The following is a 17448-nucleotide window of genomic DNA, read 5'->3' as shown; positions in this document are numbered from 1 at the left end:
AAATAAGCAGACTTCACCACTCTCATTGCAACTGTATACTCCTGGACATAGGAATGCAGCTGTCTTCTATCGTCTTCACTCCCAGTTTTCCTCCAGTGTCACTCTAGACATCTTTTGACCTGTTTCATGCCCCTTGGCTCCTCTGGAAACCAAAGGGCATGACCTACAAACTTTGAAAGGCCGCTCAGGAGCAATTTCATCCAGTGCCCTCGTGGCCTCAATGTTCCAAGCCTCAATGAGCCGCGCTGGAGAGCTGCCCATAAGATTGATGGGAAATTCCCTAAGCACCCTCTGGAATCCAACCGGATCCATTAAGCACCTGGGGTGGACCGATAAAATGGGTCCATAGAGATTGTAATCGCACACACTCACAAAACATCGAATCTCACAAGATTCAGATAAAGAATGGCAAAAATAGCATTTGGAACTATGAAAGTTACAACTTCACTAGCTCTATCCTCCTTTAAAATATCATTTTTGTCACTCATCAGTGTGTTTTATTCCAGGTTTGTAAAATGCCACTTGTCTGATCCCCTGTAGCATCCAGGAAGGGATCCAGGACTCTTTTTGGCAACAAATAATTAACATAAGTGTGTGGGGAGGTTGGCTAGTGAATTTTTTGTGGGCCAATAACTTTGATGGACTTCTTAGCAAAGCTGCTTTGTTCATACAGTTTGATCTGCATTGACGTTATGCATTTAAAAATGCTTTAGTTATTTGAAAACCACACCATAAAATACAGACAACAACATCAACAACATAACAGTAATACACTGTTATTACAGTGAAAATTCTCTGAAAAAGCTAGACTAGTGAAGATGGTCTAATACAATCCAAATTTAAGCCAAAGTGAGTAGAAGAAACAAAAAGAGAAACAGCAAACAATTTCAGTGTACTGGCAGATGTCCTATAAAGAACAAGTAATAGATGCTTTCTCAATAGACTTGACAAATGTGCTTTAGCTCAACTGAAGCCAGTATAAAGAATGCACACTTAGAAAGAATGCATGAAGCTCAAGATGGAAATTGGCACTCAACCAATTTCCTCCATATCCACTCCAAGGCAGGAAAAATGAATCAATTGATTTGAGAACAGAATCCTTTTCCCTATTCCAGTATATATTTAACATAATAACTTATTTTCATGATATGTTTTTCTTTGCAGTTCCTGCTCCAAAAGCCTTTCAGTGACAATTTCCTATGTGTTTCTTCACTTTAGAAGATATGACATATTTCCAACTGTTGCACTATGCGAAAGCAGCAGTTTCTCTAAGCTGCACATCTAAAAAGCTTCTAGATTTATCTCCTGACCATCCCAAGCTTCTTTTGTCATTACTGCTTTTTAAAAAATCTCTGTTTTCTATCATTCTCCATTTATTCCCCTTTGCTAATGTGTTTTTTTAGTCTACTAACCTTTATATAGCTTTCACTGACCTAATACCAAGGCTCTGACATATTGATATTATTCTCACAACACTCCCATATGACAAGAAAAGTACTGTAGCCCTGAAAATAATTTAATATAAAAGGGAAACAGATCAATTGTTTGCAGTCATCTGAAGTATCGTCATACTAAACAAATGAAATGCAGTAATCTGAATCAGTAACTAACTATGTGCAATAGTAAAGATACACTTCTAGCCTAATCCTAAAACTTGGTGCATCAATAAATGATGCTTCAGCACATTAAAAATATTATAAGAACCTGCAGAAAGAACAATCCTATGTGCTTTCTGATGGCTAGGATCCAAGGAACTACTTCAGAGTGTCCAAACGCTTGACATGCCCAGTAGCCCACTGTTGTTGTTTTTTGAAGACAAAACTCCAATGCTATATCTCAAACTCCTATGGAAAATCATTTTAGTTCAAAAAGCAATCTGCCACGTCTGAAAAACACAAGCCAAAGCCCACTTTGGTGCATGGAACTAGTTGTGTAGATCTTTGAAGCTATACAATCTTTGCTTTCACTTTAAAATAATGCCAAACTGTTAAGATTCCCACTGATCTGGAGAAGCATTAGAAAAATGAAGTACAGGGGAAATCTTCAGATCCATATGCCCAGCCAGACCCTTAAGTAAGTAGATACGTCACACGAAACTCTTATATTAAAGTAAATTTGGTGCTTTAATAACCTTATATTGCATATAGGTGTAAGTAACAAGCATTTTCCTTGCCCAAACATTTACAATGCACACATGCAGCCATCAAACCTACATGGTCTTCTGCATTCCCTTCAATCATTGCATACAGAGAGCTGCCCCTGGCACTGAAGTAAATAAGGAAGCCCTTGCTCAGCCCTTGAAGTGAATAAGGATGCCCTTCCTCACATGTGCCAGAGCCTCTGGATCAGGCAAAGCCAACCATGATGGCTGCCATAGTAAAAGGCAGGGTTAAATCTGTTGCAGATTGCCAGGATGAATGCTGAAGATGTACTTTTTCATATTGCACACATATATAGTGGGATACTTCAATACGTACAAATGACTGTGATCAATTCCAACGTTAATCAGATGACTGCTGCATCATTGTGCTTGCTCTAAAGATTTCCTTCCTCCAAAAAGTTGAGGGGATGTGGGCGGGGAGGTGGAGTGGCTGTGGTCTATAAGGATAACATCTCCCCTCACCAGGGTCCCTGTTAGGGTATTGGACCATATTGAATGTGTGTACTTAAGTTTGGGGACCAGGGATAGATTGGGACTTCTGTTGGTGTACCAATCGCCCTGCTGCCCAACGGAATCCCTTACTGAGCTCACGGACTTGGTCGCGGAACTTGCATTGGAGTCTCCCAGACTTTTGGTGCTGGGGGACTTCAATGTTCATTTTGGGACCAATTTGGCCTGGGCAGCTCAGGAGTTCATAGCGGCCATGACAGCTATGGGCCTATCCCAAGAGGTCTCTGGACCGATGCATATTGCAGGTCACACACTTGATTTGGTCTTCTACTCTGATCAGGGTGGTGTTCCGTGGGTGGGGACTCCTTTGATCTCTCCGTTGTCATGGACGGACCACCATCTGGTTAAGGTGGGACTTACAACCACTTCCCACCTCTGCAGGGGCGAGGGGCCCGTTAGAATGGTCCGCCCGAAGAGGTTATTGGATCCAGGAAGATGCCAAGAAGCCTTGGAGGGATTCAATGTTGGCTTTGCCAGTGATCCTGTTGATGCCCTGGTTGAGAACTGGAACAACTCGCTCACCAGGGCAGTAGACACAATTGCCCCCAAGCGTCCCCTCCGATCCGCTTCAAAACTGGCCCCTTGGTATACGGAAGATCTGCGGGGGCTGAAGAGGCAAGGTAGACGACTGGAGCACAAGTGGAGAAAGACTCGACTCGAATCCGACAGACTACGACATAGAGCACATTTAAAGATCTATGCTCAGGCAATACGTACTGCAAAGAAATGTTTCTTTTCTGCCCATATTGCCTCTGTGATTTCACATCCAGCGGAGTTGTTCAGGGTTGTGAGAGGACTAGTATCCGCCCCTCCCCTCACTAGAACCAGAATTTGGAGTCATCAGTTACCCGCTGTGATGTGTTTAAAGAGTTTTTCGCAGATAAAATCTCTCGGATTCGGGCCGATCTAGATGGAGACTCCACAGTTAATTTGATGCCTGAACTGGAGGTGTCCAGCAACTCCTCTTATGCGATTCGACTGGATCGGTTTCAGTTTGTGACTCCTGAGGATGTGGACAAGCTGCTTGGAGCAGTGAGGCCTACCACTTTTCTCTTGACCCTTGTCCAACATGGCTTGTTTGATCTAGCAGGGAGGCTGTTGTAGACAGCTTGGTGGAAATCATAAATGCTTCTCTGAGGGAGGGAGGGCAGGATGCCTCCTTGTGTTAAGGAGGCAATGATTAGACCTCTTCTAAAGAAGTCTGCTTTAGATCCCTCAGAGTTGAGCAATTATAGGCCTGTTTCCAACCTCCCATGGCTGGGCAAGGTAATTGAGAGGGTGGCGGCCTCTCAGCTCCAGGCGGTCTTGGAGGAAACTGATTATCTAGACCCATTTCAAACTGGTTTTCGGGCGGGCTACGGGGTGGAGACTGCCTTGGTCGGCCTGATGGATGATCTCCAATTGGCAATTGACAGAGGAAGTGTGACTCTGTTGGTCCTTTTGGATCTCTCGGCGGCTTTTCGATACTATTGACCATAGTATCCTTCTGGAACGTCTGAGAGTGTTGGGGGTGGGAGGCATTGTTTTACAGTGGTTCCGCTCCTACCTCTTGGACAGATTCCGGATGGTGTTGATTGGAGACTGTTGCTCTTTGAAATCTGAGCTTAAGTATGGCGTCCCTCAAGGCTCCGTACTTTCTCCAATGCTTTTTAACATCTACATGCAACCTCTGGGAGAGATCATCAGGGTATTTGGAGCTGGGTGTTACCAGTACGCTGATGATACCCAGATCTACTTCTCCATGCCAACTTCTTCAGGAGCTGGCATATCCTCCCTAAATGCCTGCCTGGAAGCAGTAATGGGCTGGATGAGGGAGATTAAACTGAAACTGTATCCAGATAAGACGGAGGTACTTATTGTGCGAGGTCTGAACTCCAGAGACAATTTTGATCTACGTGTTCTAGATGGGGTCACACTTCCCCAAAAGGAAAAGATTCACAGTCTGGGAGTACTTCTGGATTAACACCTCTCCCTGGTTTCTCAGGTTGAGGTGGTGGCCAGGGGTGCTTTCTATCAGCTAGGAACAACATAGGAACATAGGAAACTGCCATATACTGAGTCAGACCATTGGTCTATCTAGCTCAGTATTGTCTTTACAGACCGGTAGCGACTTATCCAAGGTTGCAGGCAGGGCTCTCTCTCAGCCCTATCTTGGAGAAGCCAGGGAGGGAACTTTGAAACCTTCTGCTCTTCCCAGAGCGGCTCCATCCCTTGAGGGGAATATCTTTCAGTGCTCACACTTCTAGTCTCCCTTTCATATGTAACCAGGGTGGACCCTGCTTAGCTAAGGGTTCAAGTCACGCTTGCTACCACAAGACCAGCTCTCCTCTCTCAGCTCCGGCTGATACGCCAGCTGCGCCCGTTTCTCGAGATCAATGACCTCAAAACTGTGGTACATCTGTTGGTAACCTCCAGACTGGACTTTTGTAATGCGCTCTACGTGGGGCTGCCTTTGTATGTAGTCCGGAAACTTCAGTTGGTTCAGAATGCAGCAGCCAGGTTGGTCTCTGGGTCATCTCGGAGAGACCATGTTACTACTTTACTGATGGAGTTACACTGGCTGCCAATAGGTTTCCGGACGAAATACAAAGTGCTAGTTATAACTTACAAAGCGGGCCTCCGGCGGAGCGCCCAGGCATCCTTTGCGCGCAAAGCCTCAGTAGCGGCTGAGACTTTGCAGACAGAGGAGCTCTGTTTGCGAGCTTCTCTCCCTTTTTGAATTGTGGGGCCCTGATCAGCCCAACTGACGCAGGCCTTGTTTAGGTGAGGACTCGGGCGGCTGGGAGGAAGGGAGGGCGGGCGGGCTGTGGCAGTAGTTTGGGCCGGTTTGGCCCGTCATCGGCCGTTTGGGGTTGGCTTCCTTGGCCCGAAATCGGGCCTTGTGTTGGGTGGGTGGTTGGCGACCGCGGCGGACCTTGAACGTTGAATCCGTCGCGTAATCCCTGGACGAGACGATAACGGCTTTCCATTTTTGCTATATTTTAATAAATATTTTAGTATACTGGTACTATTTGGTTCAGAATAATTTTTTCTTGTTTTCCTGCTCTAAAAACTGGGTGCGTCTTATGGTCAGGTGCGTCTTATGGTCCAAAAAATATGGTACTTAGTTTTGAACATGAATTGAAACTACTTTTATCAGTTTACACTACACAGTTTCTTAGTCCTTTAAAGGCAACCTTTTACTTTCTCCTTTAGTCGCATAGTAGTTATTGTAGCAAATCAATCTTTCAGTCCCAGCAAGGGATAATTTACTCCCTGCCTCCCAGCGGTAGCTGCTATGTAGCCACAAAGTTCTCTCTTAGGCAATTTTCTTATCACAAAGCCAAAGCAAATATATCTGGACCTGTCCTTATAAACTACTCAGCTATCCTGCAAGGGAAAAAAGTGAAAGGCAGCCAGAAGATAAAGGAAGTTGGGACCAACTAAAAGCATTGTCAAAGCATGGGGGGAGGGGGGACCTGAATTATATACATTTGCTGAAAACAGAGATGTTTTGAGTTCTAGGCTCTCTTACTTGCTCCGGCTCTCAGTTCAAAACTAATACTGGCTGTGATCCAAGGAACTATTTAGGCCAGTGGGATTCAGGTTTTTTGTTTGGTTGTTTTTAAGCTGGCCCTCATGCCATTTCACAAACTGTGAAATATGAAAGACCCTCTCAGTCATTCAAATGTCATTTCTCATGTAGCTTTGTGGGTTGCTATACTAGTTGAATACTAGGCCAAATAACTCCCTTTAATACACTAAACTGTATTCTGTAAAGTTCTTTGGATGTGAGCCACTGAACTCTAATTATTCCATTCAAAATGGAATGTGGACAAGTTGCTCGGAATGGTGTGGCCTACCACCTGTCCACTTGATCCTTGCCCAACATTTGACTTCCAGCAAACAAAGCAAGAGCTAGTACCCACCGTGGTGCTAGTATAAGACCAAGTTAGTTTGAACAACTGGGTTCATGAAGTTTGAACCAAGCTGCTGTGGCAGCTTTGGATTTGTGTTAGCTTTATTTTGCCATTTCCGCAAAAGACACAAGTGCATGCCAGTACATGTTTTGCCAGTACTGCCAGATTTTTCTTGTGTTTATACATATGGAATATCCTGGTATTCAGCTAGTAATAAAGATAGGTGTATGAAAACACAATTTTTTCCAGTCATTTCCATAGCTTTGTGTAGACACCGCAAGAGATGCATACAGACCTATTGCATTTGTAAGACAATATACCTTTGTATTAATAACAATGCCAAACACAGAGACTCACCTAATGTTATGAAGATCCTATATTACAGCATTGTGGTACTTTTCCAAGAGGTTCTAGTAAAATGTAGAGAACAGTTCCACTATGGATCTTTCAGCAACTACAAAGGAAATAAGCAATTATAAGGCAGTTTTCAAATCAAAATTTATTTTTACATACCAAAAAGAAGAAAGTCTCAATATAATATAATTCTTTTAACTTCTATTTCCCATATTCAAGGAACTGTAGCCTAAATTGTCACAAAGATCTTACAGTCTAGGAAGAAATACAGTTTTCTATGCTATCTGCACATATAATTCAATAATATTCTTCGTTAAGTTTTAAGCAGTTAAAAATACATAGTGACAACATTCTGATGAAAGTGTCTATATTTATTTGCAACTCTTGACCCTGACATTTTCAAACAGAAGGAACAAATCTGTGCCAAAGTTGCTCCAGCAATTCATATTGGGGTTGAAGCAGCCCAGTGCTCAAGCAATGCTACTTTTTTGTCCTCCTTCAAAATATGATTTTACATACACATTCATATTTATCAGTTCACTAAGGCCTCATTCTGCAACAGGTCTCTGAATCTTCCATAGTTATCACAGAACGTCTGGTGCTTAAGAGGATTATCAAACTACAAACTTTGTCACCTTCCCACAATGACTGCAGCACTGGTATAGATACTGCCCTGTCCTATAATCCAGGAAAGTTCACTATGTGTTCTACAGGTTGGAAGACTCCACTCGAGGGCAAGACCAGGCTGCAGGCACCATATTAAATAACTTTCCGGTAATCTCTGAAGACCAGACTACAGATTGACTTTTATTAGAGAATGTTTAACATAAGGTTTACAAAAGCAACAGTGAATAGAATTTCCTGATAAAACACGGCCACGTACTAACGAATGTGTGGTTGCAATGGTAGAAAGAATATAGCATTGTACGCGAGTTCCTACGGGTTTGGGTAGAGTCTGGTTAAAAGAGTTCAGTGAGAGGAATGTCCAAAAGGTCCAAGGAAGGGTCAGATCCCAGCCTCACCTTGCGTGTGGCCGGCAGGGCCTATTACAATGCCTATTCTATCCAGATCTTCTATCAGCTTACACATTTCTACTTAAGTGTTACAGTAGTCTTCATACTACCCAAAACTAAATTTCTTATTTTCTTAATTATAGTACTGATACACAAAGTGTCCATCACTTTAGAAGGCATGGGCCTAAATCTAGACTAGCATTGTGCTAGAATAATGCTGTTGCACTAACAGAAGATCGCAACACAGTGAAGCTATACAAAGAAAGGAGCTTTTGTTCCAGACTAGAGGATTGCTAGTGGAAGATGTTGAATTATCGCTAGCGCATACGGAGTGCTATCTGCTTTTTGTGCAGTACAACCCATTGCACTATGCTATATGTGTTCTGTTTACTCGGGAACACCGAGGGCAGAACAGAGGGGTGGTTTGTGCAATTGTTTGCTGTTTAGAATGATGTTTTGTGACCCCTCAGTTACACCAGTGGATCTGCATTACTACACTTTAGAGGTGTTTTTAGTTTGCTGCTGGGAGGACCAAATGGATAACAAGCAAACAAGCAAATGGATAACAAACTAAATAAACAAACAAACAAAGCAAGTTAAGACTTGGAAAGAAAATCATCCCTTCCCATAATCATGTTACTTTAGTTACAATGGACATATCACAGACTTACATAATATTACCACAATCTTTAAAATGTTTTCAGTGCCTTTCTGAATAACCTGAGAGTATCCTTTTTTCAGCATACAAACTACTTACAACACAGGACATCCATTACCCAACCTCCCAATATGATCCGTAAAGATTAGGATTAAAGGAGGGCACCCAATTTGGCTTTGGGCAGCGATGCTGGGGGAGAGATTTTGAAAAATGACACAGCGGGAAACATCCCCCCAGTATTTATTTATCATAGTTTTATACCGCCTGATAGGTACATCTCTAGGCGGTATACAAAATTTAATACATTTAAAAGTCAACACAGATTAAGATACACTACACAATAAAAACAGTAGTATAAAACAGTTATTAAAACAAATTGAATTATTATTAATTTGAATTATTAAAATTATTAAAATCAGTACCATCGCCCTGAGTTAATTCAAATACACACAAACCCCAATAGCTGCTATTAAGCTTAAGAAAAAGAAATTGGGAAATCTGACCACAGATCTCCTATATCACATATACTTTGGTTCTGAGTTAGTATTTTCAGTGAGGAAGCAGAGAATTGTCTGTGACCATATGAAAAGGCACAGTGCAAAGCAAAATACAAGAGCAAGGGCAGGGTTCTTGCAAATTTGGCTTGGATATCTAGGCCAACCAAAATTTTTGGGACCTATTTTTCATCTTAACCAAAGCTTGAAGAGGATTTCCAAACCCTCGTTAACAAGAAACCTGGATACAGAATGAACCATGGTCAGAACTGACACAGTAATAAATACTAAAGCAAAATTAAGAACAATGAAGAATGGGAAGGGTGCTTTACACAGGAGAAGAAATGCACAAGATCGCAGCCCATTCTGTGTGTGCTTAGTACAAGGAGCTCCTGGCTCTTGGGGAACAAGTTTGTTCCCTCGAAGCCAAGGTGGCTAATCTGGAAAAGCTTAGAGATATATATGGACAAATCCTTCAGGGATGTGATAGAGGCATCCCACTTCCAGGCTTATGGCTCCTCTGCTGCCATGGAGAATTGAGGTCTGACTCTCAAGGAACAAGGACATCATTTCAAGGAAGAGGGAAACGCTCCTTAGAAGTGACCCCTTCCATGGATGATGAGCCCATATCCTTTCACACAAGGAATACTCCTTGAGGGGTGAGGCTTTAGTAGTGGGCGATTCGATCACTAGGGATATAGAAAGATGGGTCTTTCTATAGGGTCACTTGCCTGCCTGATGCAAAGGTTGCGGATGTCACACAGTGTCTAGAGAGGCTGTTAGGCAGTGCTGGGGTGTCAACTGCCATGGAGCATGTCAGCACGAGCAATGTTGGTAAATGTAGTCGGAAGGTCCTGGGAGCAATATTTAGGCTGTTAGATAAGCATATTGAAGTCCAGGAACCCCAAGGTAGCATTCTCAGAAATGCTACCTGTTTCACACACAGGAGAAGCTGAGGCGTCTCAATGTGTGGATAAGACAGTGGTGCCTGGAGGAGCGGTGATCTGATTGTAACTGATCTTTTAAAAAATGTTTTTAAATTGTTTTTGTTTTGTATTTTGTATCCCCCCAATTTGTCATCTGTTCTGTTATGATTTAATGTGTATTTTTATCTTATGTTGTAATATTGTGTTGTAAGCCACCCAGAGAAAAATTGGGCAGCTAACAAATAAATTTAGGACTTACAAAAGGAAGTACTTTTTCACACAATGCATAATTAACCTATGGAATTATCTGCCACAAGATGTGATGACAACCACCAGTCTAGATTACTTTAAGAAGGTCTTAGATAAATACATGGAGACAAATCTATCAATGGCTACTAGTCTGAGGGCTATAAGCCACCTCCAGCCTAAGAGGCAAGATGTTCTAAATAGCAGTTGCAGGGGAGCAACAGCAGTAGAGAGAGCATGCCCTCAGTTCTTGCTTGTGGGTTTCCCAGAGGCATCTGGTTGGCCACTGTGTGAAACAGGATGGACTAGAAAGGCTTTGGGCCTGATCCAGCATGGCTGTTATTATATATCCCTAACCATGGTTAAGAGGTCAGAAGCATTCTGCCTACACTGACACTTAAGGGTAAGCAGTATACAAAGTATCTATAACATTTACATTTTTAAAAAATTGATCTTCATACTGAACAATATGAAGCTTGGTACATTTTTAATGTACTCTAAAAATTAAATAAACACTTTCCTAGTTCTAATAAACATGATCATTTCAGGGAATATTCAGTTAAAGATTGTCACTATCAGAAATATTATTTATAATGAACGCTATAATTGCAATGTTGTCATCAACTATTTGTATATACAGTAACATTGTTTTAGATAACCTATGGCCATGCATGATTACCTGAATAGTTACACTGTGATAACTCCCTGGAGAGGGAGTAATTTTTTAATCTGTATTCACAATTCAAACCAGTTTAATAGACTTTACTATGAATCATGCCATGATGTGGTCTGTATCATGTAGGTTTGCAACTATTTATCTGAAAATCTTTTTTTCAAGATAGTAATGTCACAAGGTCTGTTTGAGAAACCAATATGTTAGTGGCCTTGTGAATGCTTATAACTGCAAGCCTATGTTTTCCATATGTACTTCCACATAGAGGAGGGAAATCTGAGATTTAGAGACTGATCCCTATGCATATTTACTCAGAAGTAAATCCCACTTTCAACTGGTCTCATCCCCGAATAAATGGGCATAGAATTTCAGGCTGAGAGATTGTATTATGCTTATTAATGGATTACAAAAAGAACCTGCCAGTCATAAACGGGAGATCTAAACTATTACATTTTGTTGCTGCTTTCAATAGTAGATGAGCAAAGACAGGATATGGTAAATTTCCTATAATTATGTAGATCTCTTTCAGAGGCTTAAAGGACTGAATGTAACTGAGGAATGGAAAATGACATGGACACAAGCAATGAGAAATGAAGAACTGAAACTCCTGCTCACACAGGAACATCCTGATGTACATCAATGTTTCTCCCTTGCAATTCAAAACACGAAGACAAGGAGCAAAGCATTAAACTTCATCTCACCAGCATGCAACCCGTACAACCCCTTCAAAGTTTTGCACCATTTTTTGTATTTTAATTTGCCATTGGGTTCTCCAATTACAAACATTGGGGAGGGATAGAGAAGACTTTTGGAAATGAGAGGTTGGGGGGGGGGCAGAAACTAATTCCTCCAGAAATCTCCAAGCCATAACTTCATGGGAATGTTTGTTGTCATTAAAGTTTGCCATCAAGTTGATTTCAACTCCTGGAGCCCACAGAGCCCTGTGGTTGTCTTTGGTAGAATACAAAAGGGGTTTACCATTGCCTCCTCCCACACAATATGAGATGCCTTTCAGCATCTTCCTATATCGCTACTACCTGATATAGTAGCAGTGGGGATTTGAAGTGGCAACCTTCTGCTTATTAGTCAAGCATTTCTCCCAGACTTACTACGGGTTCTGTGTCTGGAAACATAATACTGCAGTCCCATACACAAGGCTGCTATGGATTCAAACTTTACTTTGAACAGTGTTGTTCTTTTAGGCTAGAAGAAATAGAACCATGCATGCAGATACCATATACTGCAGTCTGCATGCAATACAGACACAGAATTGCAGTGCAGTGACTGCAACAGTCTTCCAATCTCACCTGGAGATAATTTTAACTAGCAACAGGCAACAAGGTCTATTTGCAATCCTGCAGTTCTGTACAAATCTGGTTTAACCTGGATGAGGACTGTATAAACTGACTAAAATATTTCCACTAGTAAACACTCCTTTGGTAGTGGTTACAAAGGGGCATAACTTGGCATACTGTCCCAGCATATTACAAAGCAGGATTTATTCTGGTACTTCAAGGGTATTTCACAACAACATTCCAGGGAAATATGCCAGGGCAAGTAAGCTGACACTGCACTCTTTAAAATGTTTTATTTGTGTGAATCGCTTTTCACAGTTATATTTATTAGGTTTTCAAGATAAATACTGCAGCATTATCAAAACTAATATGCAACCTCATATAGCAATTTCCAATAAAAAATGGTCTGACCAAATGCACAAATAAGACCAAAGTATTCTGGGTGGCAAAGGCAAATTAACAATATTAATGTTTCATAACAGCTCCCACTTTATGAAACAGTATTACTACCATTACATATCTATGATGCAGTCAACGCAAGTGTGTGCATGTTTACTCAGAAGTAAGTCCCACTAGGAGTTTTACTTCAGAATACATGTGCTTAAGATTGCATCCTGAGAATACACTAAGCAACTGCAGATGCCAGATAATCTCAATATTATATAATAAAACAAAACATGGCGCAGGACCAACTAGAATGAACAGGGAATAATTTATCTTTATTTATAAAGGAAACCTTAAAACAATTAGCGTTTACTGGACTAGGACCGGGGAGACTCGAGTTCAAATCCCCATTCAGCCATGATACTAGCTGGGTGACACTGGGCTAGTCACTTGTCTCTCAGCCTAACCTACTTTACAGGGTTGTTGTGAGGAGAAATTCAAGTATGTAGTACACCGCTCTGGGATCCTTGGAGGAAGAGCGGGATATAAATGTAAAAAATAATAAAAATAATGAAAATAATAATAAAATAAAAGACTTGTCAAACAGCATGCGATTAATCTGTGAAACTCATTTCCACAGTCATAAATAACTTTTTAAAATATGCAATGACAACATGGAAAGACTAGTTACTAGAAGTTTAGTTCTGCTGTACATGAGAGTCAGAAGTACGATCTCCATGTACCAGATGCTGCAACTAATAAGATTCATATTGCTATTGTTGTGAGTTTTCTTGTAATATATGTTTAATCACTTACAGATGACACAGTTAGATGGACCATTGTTTTGACCCAACATAGCAATTATGTTTTTAATAAGTCATTGAATAACTGCATTTACACTGTCAAAATATCCACTCCCAGCACAGTACCTGCAGTGATGGTTTTTGGTGTCTATCTTATTTTTCTTTTTAGATGGTGAGCCCTTTGTGGACAGGGATCTATCTTATTTATTTGTTATTTCTCTGTGTAAACTGCCCTGAGCCATTTTTGGAAGGGTGCTATAGAAACTTAATGAATGAATGAATAGAAAAAAATAAAAATAAAATAAAATATATGTGGAGTAAAGTCTTAAGGTCCAGAATCCTGTGTATATTTTCCTCTTGTATCTGATTCAGTGAAGAAAAAGGCATTTTAAAACCACCAAATTTCAAATACAGTTTGGCAGGACAGATGAGCAGAGGGAAGGCTGCAAAGCTACCAGCTTGAACAGATCTTGAGTACTTCAGTCATTATGGGCTATTTATACACATTTTTTGAATGAATACCTTTAAGACATTTATACTAGCAGTTACAGAGATCTCAGACAAAAAAAACCTGTGTGGATCTAAAGATACAAGGTAAGAGTAAGTTTAAATAAAAAACTTCACATAAGTAACTCAAGGCTATCTCAAAGGAACTTTTAGTGTGACACAAACTCTGATTCTTTTCTAAGTTCCCAAACCTGCAAGCACTTGTATTCAAGTAGCTGTCTGCATAAAGCAATTCATATGTTTATAGGGCAAAGGTCTGAATTTCACATACTACTTTATGCACATGCTGTAGCTAACCATATTTGAATACCCATGTGCTTTTGTATTCATCCAATCATAACAGCAATGAAATCATTGGAAATCCAAGTGTAATAATGACTCCAATCCACCAAGGACTGCAGCATAGCATAGCATGAGGAAGGAAAATGATTACATCAGATCCGCTGAAGGACTATCCAAGCTGGAAAAAGTGGTCTATCTTTGCTTCTATTCTGACCTGCAGTTTCCAGAAAGTTTTGCTATCATGCAACATAGTGTCCTATAGTTCAAGTACTAGATATTGAGAGATTAATATTTTTCTATTCTTTGATAAGATTTTAATCAAATAAAAGCACATGGCAAAAGACATTGAATATATAATTGAATCAGTGGTTGGTCAATAAGTATTTGATGCTGTAGTATTGTTGAAACTAAATGGGCATGAACCAAACTAGGGTTTGGATGGGAAACTATTGGCAGGTCCATGTAAGCTGATCCGAGCTTTCTGATGGAATGTGGGACATGTGTGTAATACAGTTCAACCGCATTAAGATACAGAATAGCAATGTAGGCAAGTAAAAACAAGTCCACAAAAAGTGTTACTATGTGTTTACATTGTGTTACTATGCAAACTATGCATCAAAGCAAAGCATTCCAGGAGCTAGTCTGACAAACTACTCACCAGCAAGCAACTTTTATTCACCTTGAGTGAACTGCCAGCTTCAAGGTTTATTTAAGATTCAACCTAGTCTCCCTAGGTAGATACTTGTAACCACACAAACATTTTGTCCACTAGCCCTACGCAACTCAAGACCAAAGGCTATTAAAAAACACACACACAACTTTAGGCATATACTTAAGCAGGATCCCTTATAAAAGAACTGTATATGAACTTGTTCGGTGTGCTATAGAGTTATCTTCTCAGAGGGTGCTACATCAAACAGAACACAAACTTATCTAATATTTGTACAATATGTTGGCCCAATTCTAAGCATGTTTAATTAGAAATACCTCTGCGTTCATTAGGATCTACTTCTTAGTAAGGACTTCAGACTTTATTGCAGATTACTTAGGGAAAGTATTATCCAATGCAGTTCGCAAAATTAGAACACACACACAAGTAGTGGTAATACATACAGACAACTCTGATTGCTAACAATCCAGTTGCATGGGGGAGTGGGGGATCAGATTATAACTGTTGACTTCTGTGGCAGAGAAAACGAACTTGGCAGCCTTGCAGTTGGCCTGACAAATTAGTGTTCACTCTCTAGCACTAAAGAGAGGGCGAAGAGGGGTCGTGGACACGGTAAATAGACGAAAGAATGTGTGCACCACTCACTGCAAGTTGCTCCAATGCCCTAGATTTGCTCATAAACAAGCGGCTCCAGAAAGGCGAGGAAACCCCTCCCCGCCTGCATCATCAATATTCAAATAAGGTTGACGGCCGCTGAAGAACGAACTCTCCCCGCTCTGAAAAAAGCTCTGTACACACGATCTCTTTCAGAGCCCGGGAACCCACGCTTCACTTTTGACAGGAACCAATTGTGTTTAATTAGCGTAGCAGGTTCCCTCTCACTCTCCCAGCGTGCCAGTGTAAACCGGGACGCTGCAACCCGGGAAGCGGAATGGGCGCAGCTGCAGCCACCTTCGGCGCCGGGAAGAGGAAGGCCACCTCCAGGGCCGCCGTGTGAAGTCCCCCCTTATGGAACGCCCGGTCTGTTCCGTCTCCGCCTCGCGTGATGCCCGAGCGGCAGGGCGGGAGCGACCCGGCTGGGAAGGGTTCCCCCTCAGAGGGCCTGATAGGTGTCCCGCAGTGGGTCAAACGGGGCCTTCACCTGGTGGGAGGACGCACTGAAGCCACATATCTCCGCTGTCGCGCCCGCCTGTCAAAGTTTACCTCAGCCTCCTCACAGAGGAGCCCCCCACCTCTATTCCCCCGCAGTCCGTCATCGCCTCAGAGCAGCGGCTGCTCCGGCAACTACCAGCCGCCTGCCCTCCCCGCGCGCGCACGAGCGAGCGTCCTTACTGTGCTTCGCTGCCTCCCCCTGCGCGCTCTTCTTCAGCCTCTAACCCACCACCACACACAGATGATTCTCCCCCGCTTCTCTTGCAGCAGGCCGAGGGACCCTTCGCTACCACGCATGCGCCGCCTCGCGCTTACCGGCAAAACAGCGGCAGTCGCCAAACCCGGAGAAGTCTCACTGCACTACGCGTGCGCCGAATGTTAAAGGACAAGCTGCAGTGGTTCGAGGGAGGCTACCGCTACTAAGCATGCGCAGAGGCCTCACACAACAACACAGCTACAAACAGAGCTGCTGGTGATTCCCCTTCGTCAGGCGCAGTAACGGGAGGGAGTGGGTGCTTTTGCGCGTGCGCCATCGCAATCTGTCGGAGGGGGTGTGTTGCGCACGCGTGGTAAAAGCGGAGTGTGTTCTCGCTCAGCTTTCATGACCTCAGATCACCCTTGTCTGAGGGAGGCGACGGCAGGGCAGGGACTCCTTCGGGTTCTGGGAGAGCGCGATACAAAGCGAGAAGGAGGAGGCGCTTCTTGCCGTGATTTTGCTGAGGCGCGTCTAAAACCTGAGATTGGGTTTGGGAATCGTTTCCGGCGGCAGTAGTGTGTTGAATCGGAGAGATATGAAATTCCGGGATTCTCAGAGGTTCTTGCAAGAAGCAGCTCAGCACTTGGGTACTATTAGCAAAAACGTCTGTACTGCCTGTAATCAAAGGTGCACCTAGGTAATTTTGGAGCCTGGACCTAAAGATCTTTGGAGGGCCCCTGCTGCAAGATAAGCATCATTTTTTTAACATGTAGATTCTTGAGGGTACAAACCACACCACCCAAGACAGACTAAAGAGGATTTGGGGAGGGGGGCAGGATGTGGAGGCCCTGGACTTCTGCCCCGAAGTCCAGGGTTAAGAGCCCCACTGCCTTTAATCCTAAGCAAATATAGCTGCTGGAATGCAAGTCCCATAGAAATCAAGGTGGCTTACATTTATCATCATTATTTTATTATATTAATAATTTTATCTCATTTATATACTATCCAACTAAAAGTGTCTCAGAGTGGTTCACAATTAAAATTTTTTTTTTACATAAAATGAAAATTTGAGTAAACGTGGTTAGGAAAATGCTGTTGCTCCGGCAGACTGGCATGACTACCTTTTGGTACCTAGCTCTCAGTGTTTTATCAAATTTTAATTATTTTGAAAAGATAACAAAGAGGTGGTTTAAAAAAAATATTATTTATCATATTTGTAAACTGC

At 42.1% G+C, this 17448-nt stretch overlaps 1 protein-coding gene across 4 annotated transcripts in view; it reads right to left on the bottom strand.

The window, feature by feature from the left end:
• The window catches only part of CLOCK (clock circadian regulator), an 84277-nt gene extending 67775 nt beyond the window's left edge, over window positions 1–16502 (bottom strand). For 2 of the 4 annotated variants that reach the window (XM_053253835.1, XM_053253839.1), the window contains exons 1-2: window positions 16208–16322; window positions 6928–7024 (exon numbers count right to left, since the gene is read on the bottom strand). The gene's annotated coding sequence lies outside the window, so the exon portion shown is untranslated. Of the gene's footprint in view, window positions 1–6927; window positions 7025–16078; window positions 16181–16207; window positions 16323–16342 lie in introns of those variants that run through there. The other 2 variants (XM_053253837.1, XM_053253836.1) reach the window with 2 other exon arrangements.
• Between the last annotated feature and the right edge of the window lie 946 nt (window positions 16503–17448).

This window comes from Hemicordylus capensis, chromosome 5 (genome assembly GCF_027244095.1).
Source record: "Hemicordylus capensis ecotype Gifberg chromosome 5, rHemCap1.1.pri, whole genome shotgun sequence".
NCBI lineage: Eukaryota > Metazoa > Chordata > Lepidosauria > Squamata > Cordylidae > Hemicordylus > Hemicordylus capensis.
The sequence above is the reverse complement of the archived record's forward strand: the minus strand, read 5'-3'. Positions and strand labels throughout refer to the sequence as shown.